This window comes from Haemaphysalis longicornis, unplaced genomic scaffold, assembly GCF_048455015.1.
Source record: "Haemaphysalis longicornis isolate Haplotype H1 unplaced genomic scaffold, Haemaphysalis longicornis Haplotype H1 scaffold_5, whole genome shotgun sequence".
In the NCBI taxonomy this organism is placed as follows: domain Eukaryota; kingdom Metazoa; phylum Arthropoda; class Arachnida; order Ixodida; family Ixodidae; genus Haemaphysalis; species Haemaphysalis longicornis.
The window spans coordinates 195723427-195739342 of record NW_027526385.1 but is presented as its reverse complement, the minus strand read 5'-3'; positions in this window follow the sequence as shown (position 1 = coordinate 195739342).

Sequence of the window (15916 nt, the reverse complement as noted above, 5' to 3'; positions counted from 1 at the left end):
CGATATTACTATATGGACCGAATCAGCCCAATACCCAAATCAAGACGCCATGATTACCGACCTCCAGTGTGCAGTGACGGGACTCGAAAAGGTCCTCCCCGACCTTGGCCTGTCCCTCGCACCACACAAAACAGAATTCCTCGCCATCTTCCGCCGTCAACCCCCCACCGATTACGTGCCACCTCAAGTCAGTGTCGCCTCCATTTCTGTGTCAGCCAGACTGGAACCAATTAAACTCCTCGGAGTCTACATTGGAACCAGAAACAGCCCCACAATATGGCTTAATCGCCTTAAGCAGAAATGGAACTTCGTGCAGCACACCCTCCGACGGCTCTCAAACAAACATTGGGGAGCCAAACAAAAGGCTATCACCACCCTCGGCAGAGCAGTAGCGGTGGGCATTCTTTCGTACGGAGGGACACATTATGACCTCAACTGTACCCAACGACGCACGCTACAAGTTCTTCACAATTCCACCCTACGCACCATCACTGGCCTCCCACGTCATACAAAAATTGCAAACCTCCAACAAGCAGCGACCCTCCCACCAATCGACCGCATCATTCAGGAACAAACGGATCAATGCAATTTTAAACGACAACTCACCCACCAAGGCGTGCTCCTCACCGCGTGGGATCAACGAAGCAATATTCCCTTACTTAATTTTCCAGCCCCAATACCCCCATGGTAGCGGCCCCACTTCACTCAATCCGTCACCTCTCAACCCGTCGCACGCAGGAAGCCCGAGCTTCGACAGCAACGCTGCCGACGTCTTGCCTCAATTAAACGACCGGGTGAAACTGACGTCTACACCGACGCTAGCCACATAAACCCACACGTCGGCACAGCATGGATCAGCCCGGACAATTTATCCATCATGGGAGCCCAATATCACCGTATTCCCAATATTACTTCAACGGACGCGGAGCTCATCGCTATCCACGATTCTCTCGACTACTTCATGTACGATTACCATCTGCCCATTCCCCCCAACCTTCGCATCCTAACAGACTCATATGAAGCTCTCCAAGAACTTTGTCATCCCATGTCCAACCACCCTTCTGTCCACCACATTATTCATCAAATCACTGCGCTCCAAACATCAGGCTGCCAAGTCCGAATCGACTGGACCCCCGGTCCTGAACCAGCCGCTCCTGGGAACCAAGCAGCTCACGTGGCTGCACAGGAGGCCCTTCTCACAATAGCCTACGATGGACCCCCAGCGCCGCCCTTCTCGGACCACCCCTGGCCCAACTGCCCTGACGATGACCCCACTCTCGCTCCCGCAGTCAGGCTCCGTAGATTCAAGCAGCTGAAACAACAACGCCTCAAGTCACTCACCCCTTCAGGCCACCTCACCTCCTTCCCTACCCTAACTCGAGACAAGAGATCTTCTTAAACAAGTTCCTGACCAACACCTGTACGGCACCAGAGACCATTCGACAATGGTATTGTCCCCAGCACGCCCCTCGATGTCCCTACTGCTACCACTCCATCGCAACCGATCTCCACCACCTCATCTGGCACTGCCCCAAGTTTCCTCGATTTCGTACATTCACTCCCCCACACCACGACACCTCTACCTACATCAACCCAACATCCCTCTCACACGACACACTCCTCGAAATCGCCATTTATGCCACAAAAATCGGCCTAGTAAGAGCAATATAGCAGTGGTCTGCACGACTCCTGAAGAGAACCCTTGAAGCCGGCATTGTAAGAACAGTGCTCCGTCCTCCCTTTTCTTCCCCCCCACCTGGCCTTTGGCCTTCCTTTCTAATAAAGTTTGCAACAACAACAACAACATGCGGAACAGGAAGACACCGGCAACACTGTCGCTCTAGGAGCCATTAAAGGGTAAGACACCACCGGCCGTTCAGCAAGCCAAGCATGCGCAGTGGGGGTGTGGACGGCGCAACAACATAAACAAGGGAGGGACAAAGCCCCGACCATGAGGTGCTTTGCATCTAAAAAAGCGCTCTAACTCTTGTGTCATCAAAAATATAGCAAACCAGATTATATAACAACACGCCACTCGAGCAACTCTACCATTACGCCGAGTTTTGTTTACGTCATAAGGAGTTATTTCCCAGTGAACTTTTCAACGTTACAGAATTACTGTCTGCTGTCAAACATGGACCTCTACTGAGGGAGTTTGGTTACAAAAATTACACCATCTTCCTGTGGGGACCATGAGGAGGATGCGAAGCATCATACGGGTTCCGAGTATGTTCCATTGTGCAGCCGTTATGTTGTTTCAGTTATCGGAGCACGAATGGGAACGTAGTGTGAACCCCCATGTAGAGACAGAGAAATGTAGAGAAATGTACAGACAGCGAAAAGACCGACACCGGCGTTACGTGATGGAGCTGTTGTTCTTGTTGTTGGTGTTGTTCCTTGATAATATTGACGCATACCCAATCAGGGGATCGGCCAAACATCAGTCGTTCATTCGAATGAGATTACTGCCTAGGTGGATGATTCAACAAAAATTAGAAAAATTTGGCAGCTTTTTTTTATTTTTTTTCTTGTGTTGGAGGAATTGAGTTTAGAATTTGGTCAATATTGAAACAAAAACAAAAGGAAATAAATAAATCAATAACTAATTGCGTGCTCACTTTATTGCGTGCTCACTGATTGCGTGCTCACGCTCCTACCCCGCTGCTAGCCCTCTTCGTCCCTCTTCTCTGATTTTGATGCAAGGCGCGTGGCGCTTCCCGTCACGGCTTTCCCACGGGATGTTAAACATCCTCCTCTAAAGTTTTCAGTTCGTTGTTTCCGTTGACGTTCAGCTTCGCGTGCCTTCGTTGTACCAGTAGCTTCTTGACGTAGTTTGAATGAGTCAAGGACATAAGGAGCGTTCGTAGCACTTGCTCCTGTCTCGGTTTTGTTCCGCATTGGGAAGAGCGCCACGTACCTCCCGTTGCGGCCAGAGAGTCATGGGATCAAAACCGGGCGCCACTAAATATTTCTTTTTTTATATAGTGTAGAGGGAGAGGTGCGGATGGGCGGATGATGGACGATGGAGCTGAAAGCAAGAGATGCTTCGCATATAAAACGCAGCTGTATTGTTACTTTACCAGAACTAATACTGGAACAGGAACATTTATATGACAATTAGCCGCTAAGACGCTCTAACGTTACGCCTCACTGCTTCGCTTGTCGTCCTTCATCACGCAGTGTAAGACCACTGAATTTTTTTCATGTTCCTGTAAGCATAAGCCCTTTCCTGCACACGTGTGTTCCGGAGAAGTCAGAATTTATAGTGTTTAACCAAGAGCTTGAAAGGGACTGTAGTCCCACAAAATCAAAGAATCACTGGCCACACGTTTCGTAAATATGAAATAAAAATTGAGGCAGACTTTTCTATAAATGCCCTGCTTCGTGTATGTTATAGGCGAGAGTTTTAAATTTGTTCATTAGGAAAATGTGTTTGAGGATTTTTTTAACTGAGCATGATCTTTGGAAAGCTATTTTTTTAACCTTTTATCACAGGCGGCGCATTCGTGAATGTGGCTATATTTGGTACTTGTCTGCACGTTCGACTGGTTTGGAACTTTGTAACGACAAACACTTTGTAATAGATGTCGGGAAGCGCAGAATGTACATCAGCCATTCGTTTCTTTCCCTATTTTTGAAATAAAATTTCCCAAATGTGCTACTCAATCTTTTTTTAGGCGCAGCCTCAAAATCTCAGTCCCTTGCTTGAGAATACAAATGCGCGGACAGGTTCAACATTCGCCTAAAAAGCTACAAAAGGAGGTCAAAAACATGTCTTAAAATCATTTATTCTTCAGGACCCGCCCTCCATTCCTAATACCTCGAAATATCTACAGTTTGTAGAAAAAGAGACACAAGAAGTCTAACACAACGGGTGTCGCTCATCTGAGCTGCCATCCTTGGTAATCTGTTGGCTGTGTATATTGGCAATACTATATTTAGTTTGACTAGTATGCAATGTTTCTTACTAGAAGCAGCGATCTCATGGAATGAAATTATAAAAAATACGATTTGTGTTTTCGTACCTCTGATGAGCAACCACTGTGGCGCGCTTCTAAAAGACAACAAACGTTTAAATGTTTCCTCTCGTATTTGAAGCTGAATAAACCCTTTTTTGTTAAAGAAAATCCCTGCGTAAACACTTTCTACGGTATCTTTGTTGAATCGGTTATGAAAAAGCACCTCAACTCTTTATTCTTTATTTTTCGATTGTAGATGGGCCGTGTCTAGAGTGCCGTCTGACGGTATTATAAGCAGTGCACTATATCGACGTCCATTGGCGTTTTGTGACAAATTTGCCGCGCCTGGCACTACATCGTTCTAAATAACGTAAAGCTAGGCAACCTAACCGAAACATAACATAAGATAACCTAACGCACACAAATAAATCATTTGAAACACTAAACCTAACCTAATGCATAAAAATTATACTTCAATTTAAAGATGAAAAGAAAAAAACCGAGGCAAGTACCGGTTTCGAACCACCGACCTTGAGAACAAAAACCTAAGGCGGATCCTCTACACTACAACGTCTTTTTTTTTCTTTATTGCCTGCTTGGCGACAACACAACACGCACTGTTCAGTACACAAATTACTAGCTCCAGCCAACAATCGGCTGAAGGGAGTGGCTTAAAACATCTTAAATTGCGCTAGAACATCCAGAATGGGTAACCACTCAGGCTCTTCGGGCATGACTCGATAAACTTCTCTTATATAAGCAACGCTTTCAATGAAGTACTCTCGCACTGTGCGAGCATCCTCTTCATCATTTTGAACCGCCAGGCGAGTTTTCCACATAGAATGCAGACTAAGTGCCATGAACATATCATAGGGCACGCTTCCATCATTGTTTACGGGCAAAAAGCGAATGCCATAAGGCGTCAATGGTAAGTCTTTTTTCAAGGTTTGTTGGAGGATGTCCCAGTGAAACATCGCATCCCAACAGGCCAGAAATATGTGCTCAATTGTTTCCAGTTTTTGGCATAGCCTTCAGTTAAGTGTCCACGGGTGTACATAGAGTTCTTTTTCCTGCAGCCAGGGTTTTACCGGAAGCGTGCCGCTATGAAGTTTAAAGAAGAAAGATTTAACAGATGAACGTACAGGCATTCGTTTCACTCTTTTTACAACCTCTTTTCCTGAACCCACTGCATATAACTGACGATAAACCGGAACAGGCAGACACACATCAATCATATCTTTGTACAAACGATTCCGCGGTACACTTCTCAAATACTCCAAGGAAAACCTAACACTTAAAATACTAAAACCATCCACCACTTCGCGCAAGAACCCACGCACACGTACACATCGCATTTCAAAAGTTGAAACTACATAGTCTGGAATGACATCACGTAGTCGGACTTGTACCACAGTACGTAGAAAGCAGTCTCTCCGATCTCTCAGAAACATAAACCTAAAAACTATTTGTCGGATAAACAAATGTTCCAGTCCCAATCCACCACTTTTCACCCAGCGAAACAAATTAGTTTGACTCATGCGCTCCCAACTTGAGCCCCACAAAAACACCGCAAACACTCTGTGCAGCTTTTGTATGTTCCTTCTTGACATACAAATCGCCTGTAGGAGGTACCATACCTTGGCAACAGCAAACACATTACATAATGATGCACGGGCAAACATTGACAGATCCCTTCGCCCCCATTGTGTAAATTTCTCTCTAACTCTATCAGTTTCTCCGTCCCAGTACTCTCTAGCATTCTGGTAGTTTTCAAGGGGGATGCCCAGATACCTGGCCGGAGTTGTCGTCCAAGGCATTTTCTCGAAAAACACTGGCCTACTTTGCCAGTCACCGTGCCAAAATCCTATGCACTTGTTCCAGTTAACTGCACTTGCAGCCAACTCGCAAAATCGCTTTAGATCGTTCACCACCTCCCCCACACTTTTCCTATCACTACAAAAAACAGCGATGTCATTGGCATATGACAAAATTTTAACTTCACTGCAGTGCAAACGGAATCCGTGTATATTTTCATTTTGAAGAATCTTTAAACAAAGGGTTCAAGATAAATTACAAACAACAAGGGACTCAAGGGGCACCCCTGCTTTACCGACGTCGGTATATCAAAACTTCGTCCCACTTTTTTGTTTACAATAACACGAGCTGAGCACTGAGTGTACGAAATCTTTACACCTATTAGGATGACGGATCCTACGTTAACGTGTTCTAACACTGAAAAAAGAATGTTATGCGCAACACGGTCAAAGGCCTTCTGCAAATCAATTCGGATCATCGCACGTGGCCTCCTAGAGCGTCGCAACACTCTTATACACTTCTTGCGACATGAATATTGGTAAAGATAGATCGTCCCTGAATTCCACATGTTTGACGGGTTTCAACAATTGTTTTTATTATTCCTTGCAATCTTCTAGCCAAAACCTGCATGAAAATTTTGTAATCAACATTCGTTAAGCTGATTGGCCGATACGACTCTACCGCTAACAGCTTTTCAGGATCATCAGTTTTAGGAATTAACACAATATGACTATTCCGGAACGAAGGCGGTGTTCTCTTGGATTCATACGCTTCCGTTATGACCCTGTACAAAATTACTGCTATATCTCCTTTGAAGAACTTGTAAAACTTGGTTCCCAATCCATCTGGCCCCGGTGACTTCCGTATGGATAATTCGTCGATGGCGTTATCTCCTGCAAATTGATCGGCGCCTCCATGCTTGCTCTGTCATCATCCCTTAACTTTGGCATTGACGGCAAGAAAGTTAGCTCGTAATCTTTACCGCCTTGCTTTTCAGTTCCCAGGAGTTCCTTATAATGTTCAAAAAACGCGCGCTCCACGACTTCTGAGTCCCTAGAAACCACATTATTGTATCGAATAGCTTTAATCTCATTCTTTTGCGCATAACCCTTTTCGTCACTCAGGGAACGTTTGGTTGGCGTTTCGCCCAACCAGAGTCGCTCTGCGCGTGCGCGCACTGTGTCACCCCTGTACTTCTTGATGTCAATGACCTCCAACTTATTTTTAACTTCTCTTATTTCTTTTGTAAAAGTTCCAGGCTGTTCAGCCTCAATGCCTAGCAAGAAGTGCAACTGCCCGGCACGGGGCACCTTGAGTATTCATGGTGACGGTGAGCAGCGACACCGCGGACCCCGAGCTCCCATACATAAGCCATGTCCAACCGTGGTGAGGTGTTGAAAGGTGAAGGGTAGAAGCCGTAAACGGTGGCCGTCGGAGCCTTGGTCAAGCTCCGGCCGATGGGCTCCCTGCCTGTCTACCGGGCAGGGAGCTCCGGGACCTCTTTGACTACCAGGGTAAGGTCAAAGAAGAAAGTACCCCCGTCTCCCTGCTTTCCAATGTATCATATGGCATTTTCAAAACCCCCACCCAAACGTGATCGGTCCCTGAAAAGGGGCCGCACCGAAGTATCCTTTCCTCCTTTGTCTTCGATCTCCATTCTAAAGCCCGATAATTTCTCGCGCTTCCTGGTAATGGAATCCCCGGATAAATCAAAACCCATCACTTCCCAGTCTGTCTTTCTCATTTCCAAGTTTCTTGAAAGCCTTGTAGGCAAATCGTACAAGGCTAAAAAGCTCACAACCGGAGAAGTCCTAATTGAAGTCCAAAACAAACAACAATCCTGTAACCTCTTGAAGCAAACGCGCATGGTCGATGTTGACATCAAGATCACGCCCCATCGCAGTCTGAATAGCGGCCAGGGTGTGATCTCTGATATAGATCTAATAAATGAGACTGAAGCAGATCTGCTCGACGGCCTTAGCGATCAGGGCGTGACAGCAGTGCTGCGAATCACGATACGCCGAAACAACCAAATAATAGCTACTAAACACATAATCTGGACATTTTACCGCTCAACACTTCCTGAGTCGGTCAACGCAGGTTTCATGAGATGTCCGGTCCTACCCTACGTGACAAACCCACGCCGCTGCTTCAAGTGTCAGCGGTTTGGGCACGGCACAACCTCTTTCCGTGGTAAACCGACGTGCGCAAAATGTGCAGCACACGATCACCTAACCGACAAATGCGGATCTTAGAGCTTCACCTGTGCGAACTGCCAGGGACCGCACGCTGCCTATTCCAGGAGCTGCGAAAAATTCAAACAAGAAAAACAGATCATTGCCCTGAAAGTAAACGAGAACATCACCTTCCCAGAGGCGCGAAAGAGGTTCGCCTCTTTCCCTCTGGGGAGGTAGGCCGACTCAGCTCGCCGGGGGGCGGAGCGGCGTCTTGTTTTGGCGGGGACCCAGTACCGCGAGTCGGACTTGGTGCCGCCTCCGCCCCCCGCTGGGTTGCCTCCGTCGGCCCAACTCGCCTCCGCACCGCTCGCTGAGCCAGCAGCCGCTGTGGTGGCAACCACGTCTGGTGGGGATGCTGCTCAAGGAGGTTGTATAGAACTTCTGGAGTGGAGATGGTGCTTGAAAACTGATGCCGACGGCCGCCATCTTGCCGTGGGTAGAAAACTCGTTCCGCGGTAGCAGACGCATTGCATTCGTCGCATAATGTACTTGCTTTTGCGGCGGGTTACGTTATATTTTTGCTTCCGTTCTTTTTTTGTTTTCTTTTGTTTTGTTTTGCAAGTTGATTCTCTCATGCGGCTACCTTCAAGGGCACCGAGCTTTTCTTGTGCGGGTTCATTTCGCCGCATGTGGTTTCGGTTATGCTCCCCTCTCCGTGTTTCTAGTTAAGCGCTTCGCAAGTCGCCCGTACGTGCGCCGGGGGCGCACACATCTGGTAATTATTTACATTCTTGGGCGCTAACAACTAAACTAAACAGTACACACAATGACATTTTTTTCTGCCCCATGTGTCGTTCTTCCGAGTTCTCTCTTGCCAAAGAGCAGAACTCGTGTTCGTTCGATCCTCGTTCGCGGATGGATGCTCCAAAGGTGTAGAAAGCAGAAATAGTCTGCTCGTGCGCCGCGTTCGGCTGCGCTAATCGCGTGAAGAAGGCGTTGGGGATCACCTTTCATCTGTAAGTACTGAGGGTATCTGTTTGTTTTGGGTTTCGAGGGCATTACTAGTATTATAACGTTATGAGTGCACATTTGCCCGCCGTTTGTGCGTGATGTAAAGGGAAAATTTGCCGTACCACCTGCCGCCCGCTTACTGAGCGGACGGCAGGTACGCGCTTGTTTACGCAGATATGCGAATGTTTTCGCTCGTAGTTGTGGTGGCCCTGTAGTCGCTTGGCTGCGCGAAATCACATGTTTGTAAATATGTGGGGCGCAAATTGTTTTTCCGCACTAATTTAAATGCAGAGTATTGCTAAGGCAGTTACCGTCAAAAATCAAGGCACTCTTGTTTAATATATTCCATTTGCATCCGCCCCTCGTTAAATACTCTGACGTTTCTCGTTAGCGCTGTTTCGTAGAAGTCTTTGATGCACCGCAATGCACTTCCGCGTTCTTCGTCCACATGATTTTCTTATCAATAGCACGCTGCTCCCGTCCGAACTTCCGCGGTCAACGAGGTTGTGAATGTGATTGAGTAACCTCCTGCGAGTAGTTTTCTTATCAATAACACGCTCCTATCGTGCCAACGTGCGCGGTTAATGTAGTCGTGCATCCAAAACCATCTGGATTTGAAAAATAAAGTCAATGCGAGTCCCACGCCTTCTGTAAAGTGCACGCGGAATAAAAAAAAACCTGCTTTAATGTGCTTCAGTGTGTGCCAAATCCATTTCGCAAAATACGATTGAAAAGCTGGAAATAGACCCGCCGCGTTGGCTCAGTGGCTAATGCACTGTGCTGCTCATCCCTAGAACGCGGGTTCGATTCCCTCCCGCGGCAGCCGCTTTTCTGGTGAAGGCGAAAAGCGAAAACTACTGTGTGAACGAGATTTCGGTGCACGTTAAAGATTCCCCAGGTGGTCAAAATTAATCCGGAGCCCTCCACTACGGCGCGCCTCATCTCCTGTGTTGCGTCAGCGCGTTAAACCCCACAATGAATCAATCAATCAACCAATCAATCAATCAAAAGCTCGTGCTTAATTTGGTCTTCTTCGGCAAGGGCAAAACTGGACATGTTGTTTAAACCAGAAAACGTGCATTTGCACTACATATGAAGATTGCAATATCCCGGTGGATATGATTCTTGCAATACTGCTTAAAAACCATTCGAACCGCTACTGCGTTATTATTTATTAATCATTAATGAATAAGCATTCATTAATCCTAGCAACGCCGCTAAAAGAAACAAGCGTCAAATAATCGCGCTTTCGCGTGTCCCGCACTTCCAGCGTGAAATCACGGCTAATAGTAACCTTATAACGCGGAATCTCTTGGCATGGCGCGCAACATGAGGTAATTTTAATGTTAAGGGGGCTATAACGAATAAACGTTTATTGAAATAAAATCAGGGGTGGTGCCTTTAGCATAGCGCTGCGCGTTTTCCCGCATCGGCAGCTCTGTTGACGTAAGATATACACAGGCGAACTCGCTGCTTGAACCATATCTTACGTCAAAACCTTACGCGTAAGGCAAAATTCAGTCTGCCGTCAAATATCGTAATCGATAAACTAGCTTACCACCGTTTTCTCCCTTGTGAAGCCAAAAAAACGCGACCGCACTTCAGCGTCCCTGCCGGCGCAGCACCTTTTCTACCCACGGCAATATGGCCGCCGACCGGTTCGCCCGGCTTCACCTCCCCGCGTTGCCCGCTATGGGCGGCCTCCACTCCAGAAGTTTTATACAACCTCCTTGATGCTGCTGCACCCCTATCTCCTCCTCTCCACCGGCCCGAAACACGTGCGAGGGCCCGGAGGAGATGTAGCTGGAGGAAACCGCAGCAGTTCCCACCTCCACCGCACCGCCTGTGCTACCCGGAGCGCTCCTGACGCCGTCGGCGGTAGCGGCCAATACGAAGGGCACCGCAAAGGGTGCCCAGTGCAAGTCTAGGGGGCCCAGTCCGCTGGGCACCCCCTTGCCGTCAGATGACGACCTAGACGTCGAGCCGTTCCGGCATGTACCACAGTGGAAGGAACGGGCTGTGGCGTCCAGGTCAGTAGAGAGAATCAAAAAGCCCCGAAAGCCGACACATAAACACACACACATACTCCAGTAGCTCTAAACTTCAATAATGGGAAGAGAAAATATCATGCAATGGAACTGCAGAGGCCTTCTTAAAAATCTTGATGATGTCTATGAGTTACGGCATTCCAATCAGCCAAGTGTGATGTGTCTCCAAGAGACCCATTTAAACTCCATGCACACAAATTTCTTGAATAGTTACATGGTATTTAGGAGGGATAGAGATGGTGGTGGCACATCCTCAGGCGGTGTGGCCATCATTCCCCGGGAAACCTTGGCGTGCCACACTGCCCAACTACAGACCATCCTAGAGGCTGTTGCCATTCGAACGATAATTTTTAATAGGCTTATAACACTATGTTCTCTTTACATCCCTCCTGACTTCCAACTATCGAGCACAGATTTCGAGGGTCTGGTAGATCAGTTACCAGAACCTTTGATTCTTTTAGGCGACCTCAACGCACATAACTCTCTTTGGGGCTCTGCTCGCACGGATGCCCGAGGTAGCCTAATTGATAAATTCTTAAAATCGTCGTGAGCATGTCTTTTCAACTAAAAAAAGACAACATATTATAATATAGGTCATAACACTTATTCACACCTTGACTTGGCTATTGGATCTGCAGTTCTCTTTCCATGTCTTGATTGGTGTGTGGGCACTGATCCATATCCCTTTCCTGCCCAACAAAAAGATTTTTGAAAAAAAGGCCACAAGTAAATAAATTTTGTGTATTTACCCCTTCCTAATCATGCTTCGACAAGTGAAAATAGAAAGCGCAGAGTATTAAAGACGATAGTCTTTCTTGGGCTACTCAAACCCAGAAATTTTGGTCTGTCTGTATGTCTGTCTGTCCGTCTGTCTGTCTGTGACTCGATTCAGCCACCCGGCCAAAGTAAAACCATGCCTGCGCAATAGTCTTATATAGTCACAACTAACTGTGCCCGTCTAAGTCCAGTGTAATGTTCATACTTGTCAATATTGTTGAAGAACAACAAAACATTACGCATATACAAGACAACAAATGAATACAGAAGTAATATTTGCAGCGTTCCTTCATAAAAAATCGCACATGTTTGATTTTGGCGAGATTAAATACTTAATCAACTGAAGAAAAAAATATCCCACCGCCGTCGCCTGCTGTCGCCAGCGCCATATAGCTTCTGGCGGCATTTGAAGAAATCAAGTGGCAAGAGTTACGAAAGGTTCCACTAGGTAGGTTCCACGTTCTGCTTGCAACGCACGTGGAGTAGGGAAACGCGGATCTATAAACGCTGAAGTAGGGCGCCTCGATTAACGCGCGTCTTCGCCGTACGGCAGCGTTCGCATCGAGACACCCGGTTTGGAGCAGTGGAACGCGGGAAATTTAAAATGATTTAAGAAAACCTTTGGCGTCTGTACCTTGGGAGGGGCGCGACGCAAGAGGAACAACATGAGAGGTGAGCGGGAAAGCGAAGGGAGGCATTTACTTCGCAAAAGCCGATAAAGACTATCGTCTTTTGACGGCATTTGCAACGAAAGGAGCAGATACGCGGCCAATTTTTTCACACAGAAAACAAACCCACACATATGTGTGTGCTGGGCTTCTATTCGTATGATCTGCGGGTAGTAAGAATACCTTAAAAATGGCACCAGGCGCAGAAAACCTGCATTTTTACGTTTTATTTGCGAGTTTTACATTGTTTTCAGGAGTACTGATATTATAAATTGGATTTTTGGAAAATTAATAATATTGAAGTTTTAATTAATATAATTAATAATTATAATTAATATTTTTTCACAAGTAATTACAGAACTAGTTTAGGATTAAGGCGCGAGAAAACATTACCGACGAGCCAGCACAAAACCGCGAATAAATGAGACACGAAGAAAGGAAGAAAAAAAATTTATCGCTAGCACTGCAGTGCACGAGCCCGCCACCCTGTAGTGCCCAGCAAAATTTTCGTGACGACAAAAGCCCAGCCCACACATATGTGTGGGTGCATTTTTCAAGCGTGATGACGGAACGAACACGAAGGGAACGGGTGTATTTTTTAGCCAATCCGGTTTTTCCAAGTCCTGCAAGTCGTGTCTTACACTTGCTATTCAGAAAACACGAGAATAGCAAGAGCAAATATCAGTTTTCATCTTGAAGGCGGCTAGCCTGATCGCGCTGGCTTGAGCGCCGTTTGTAATGTGCGATTTCTCGCCCACTGGTGGTAAAATGAGTGAACTAACGAAACCAACAAAGTCTCGGAAGCGTTCGCAGCGACTACCAAGGGCTGTGAAACAGAAACCGAAACACGTGCCACTTAGTAAACGATTTGTTGACCCACACGTTTGTGTGGGCTGGGCCGTAAAGGGATATGGTAGTGACCACTCGGGTAGTGACCCGAGCAGTCCATCTTCCCAGAACAGGTTTAATGAAGCAAGAGCAAACTGGAATATACTTACAGATTCAGCTAAACTACACTGCACGTCCATAACACAACTACAAGTTGAGCAGGCAACCCAACTACTCACGGCGCACATCCTCGAGGCCGCCGAAAAGTCCATACCCCACGCCTCTGGTGCCCCGTGCAACCAGCGGAGGCCATGGTGGAATGATTACTGTAGGCGGGCGCGAGAGGCCCGAACAAGGCGTTGGGTATGCTCCGTCGGTACCCCGTGTCGGGAAACCTCCTCTTGTTTAAACGGGCCAAGGCGTTTGGAAAACGTGTGCGCCGTGAGGCAAAAAGAGATAGTTGGCGCTCATTCATAACATCTATAAACTCATACACAGACACACGCAAGGTATGGACACGTATACGCAAACTCAAAGGACAACAGACACACAGCCTGCCCCGGGTCAGTACAGCAGGGGACACACTAGAAGATCAGGCTGACATACTCGCACAACACTTTCAACACGTGTCCAGCTCTGCACACTACACAAATACTTTCCTGAAACATAAAGCCTCTTGTGAAAAGAAGTCCATACGCGACAACAACAAATCACAGACTTCTTACAACTCCCGGTTTTCGCTACATGAGCTGAGGGCTGCTCTAAGCACGTGTAAGCCCTCAGCTCCAGGCCCAGACAACATCACATACACAATGTTACAACACTTACACGCAGACAATCTTGAAGCACTTATACATCTATATAATAAAATATGGCTTTCGGGGCACATTCCTCACTCTTGGAGGGAGGCCATTGTAGTGGCTTTCTTGAAGGAGGGAAAGGACCCATCGTCCCCCTCAAGTTACCGTCCAATAGCCCTGACGAGCTGCCTGTGCAAGCTCTTCGAGAAGATGATTAATCGAAGGCTCGTGTACTTCCTCGAGTACAATGGTCTTCTCGAGAGCTGCCAGGCAGGCTTTAGGGCGGGGCAATCGACGAACGATCAACTGGTTGCACTTGACTCATACATCAAGGATGCCTTCGTGCATAAGCAGTACTGTTTAGCTGTCTTTTTCGACCTCGAGAAGGCCTACGACACCGCTTGGCGTTATGGGATCCTTAGTGACCTCAGTTAATTCGGTGTTTCGGGTAATATGTTGAACACCCTTGTAGGTTATTTGTCAGAAAGAACGTTCAGAGTAAGAGTTGGTTGTGCACTTTCAAAGGTTCACGTCCAAGAAAATGGCGTGCCCCAAGGTGGCGTGTTGAGTTGCACTCTCTTTATAGTAAAGATGAACTCTCTTGGAAAGGCACTGCCACCAACAATCTCTTATTCTATGTAGGGAGACGACGTGCTAATATCTTTTAAATCATGTAATAGGTCAATATGCGAACGTCAAGTCCAGCTTGGTGTCAAGAAACTTGCCGGCTGGGCAGACAAGAATGGGTTTAAATTGAATCCTGCAAAAATCTCCTGCGTTGTCTTCTCCAGGAAGCGCGGGGTCCATCCTGACCCAGACATTGATTGATTGATTGATTGTAGGGTTTAACGCGCCGACGCAACGCAGGCGATGAGGCGCGCCGTAGTGGAGGGCTCCGGATTAATTTTGACCACCTGGGGATCTTTAACGTGCGCCGAAATCTCGTACACACGGGCGTTTTTGCTTTTCGCCTCCATCGGAAAAGCGGCCGCCGCGGCCGGGAATCGAACCCGCGACCTCGTGCTCAGCAGCGCAACGCCTGACCCAGACATTACTCTTAATGGCGTGTCGCTTCGTGTGAACAAGGAGCACAAGTTCTTAGGTGTTGTGTTTGACCAGAAACTCACATTTATTCCACCCATCAAGGAACTTAAACATAAATGTCTGAATGAATATACTTAAGGTTCTCTCCCATCAATCGTACGGTTCGGACAAAGAACTCCTACTACGGCTCTATACTGCTTTGGTTGGGTCACGTTTAGACTATGGCAGTGTGGTATATGGGTCGGCGACTAAAACAGCGTTGCGAATGCTTGACCCAGTGCTACACTTGGGGCTACGGCTTGTGTCGGGTGCTTTTCGCCCTAGCCCTGTCGAGTGTCTGTATGCCGAGTGTATTAAGTGGAGCATTGAGAACAAACGGACGTACATGGACTTGCTTTATGCTTTTAAAATTTCATCTCTGAATAACCATCATTATTATCCTGTCTTTAACGACACATCCACATCTATGCTTTTTTGTAAATCGCCCATCCGTTCCTCTGCCCTTTTCACTTAGAGTGAGAGAGCGAGCCTAGGATCTGAGCGCTTCATTTTTAGATGTGTACAGATCACCCTTTTCAGACATTTTACCTCCTTGGAAAGTTCGTCATGTGTCTTCCTACCTTTCTTTTATGAAACTTGGCAAAAATCGGGTACCGCGAGCTGCAATACTGCAGCACTTTCTATCTCTGCAGTTTAAATACCCACTTGCAGAATTTTACAGCGACGCGTCTAAAACCTCCAATATGGTCTCCTGCTCTGCTCATGGTTCGAATTTCAGTGCAGCCAGAA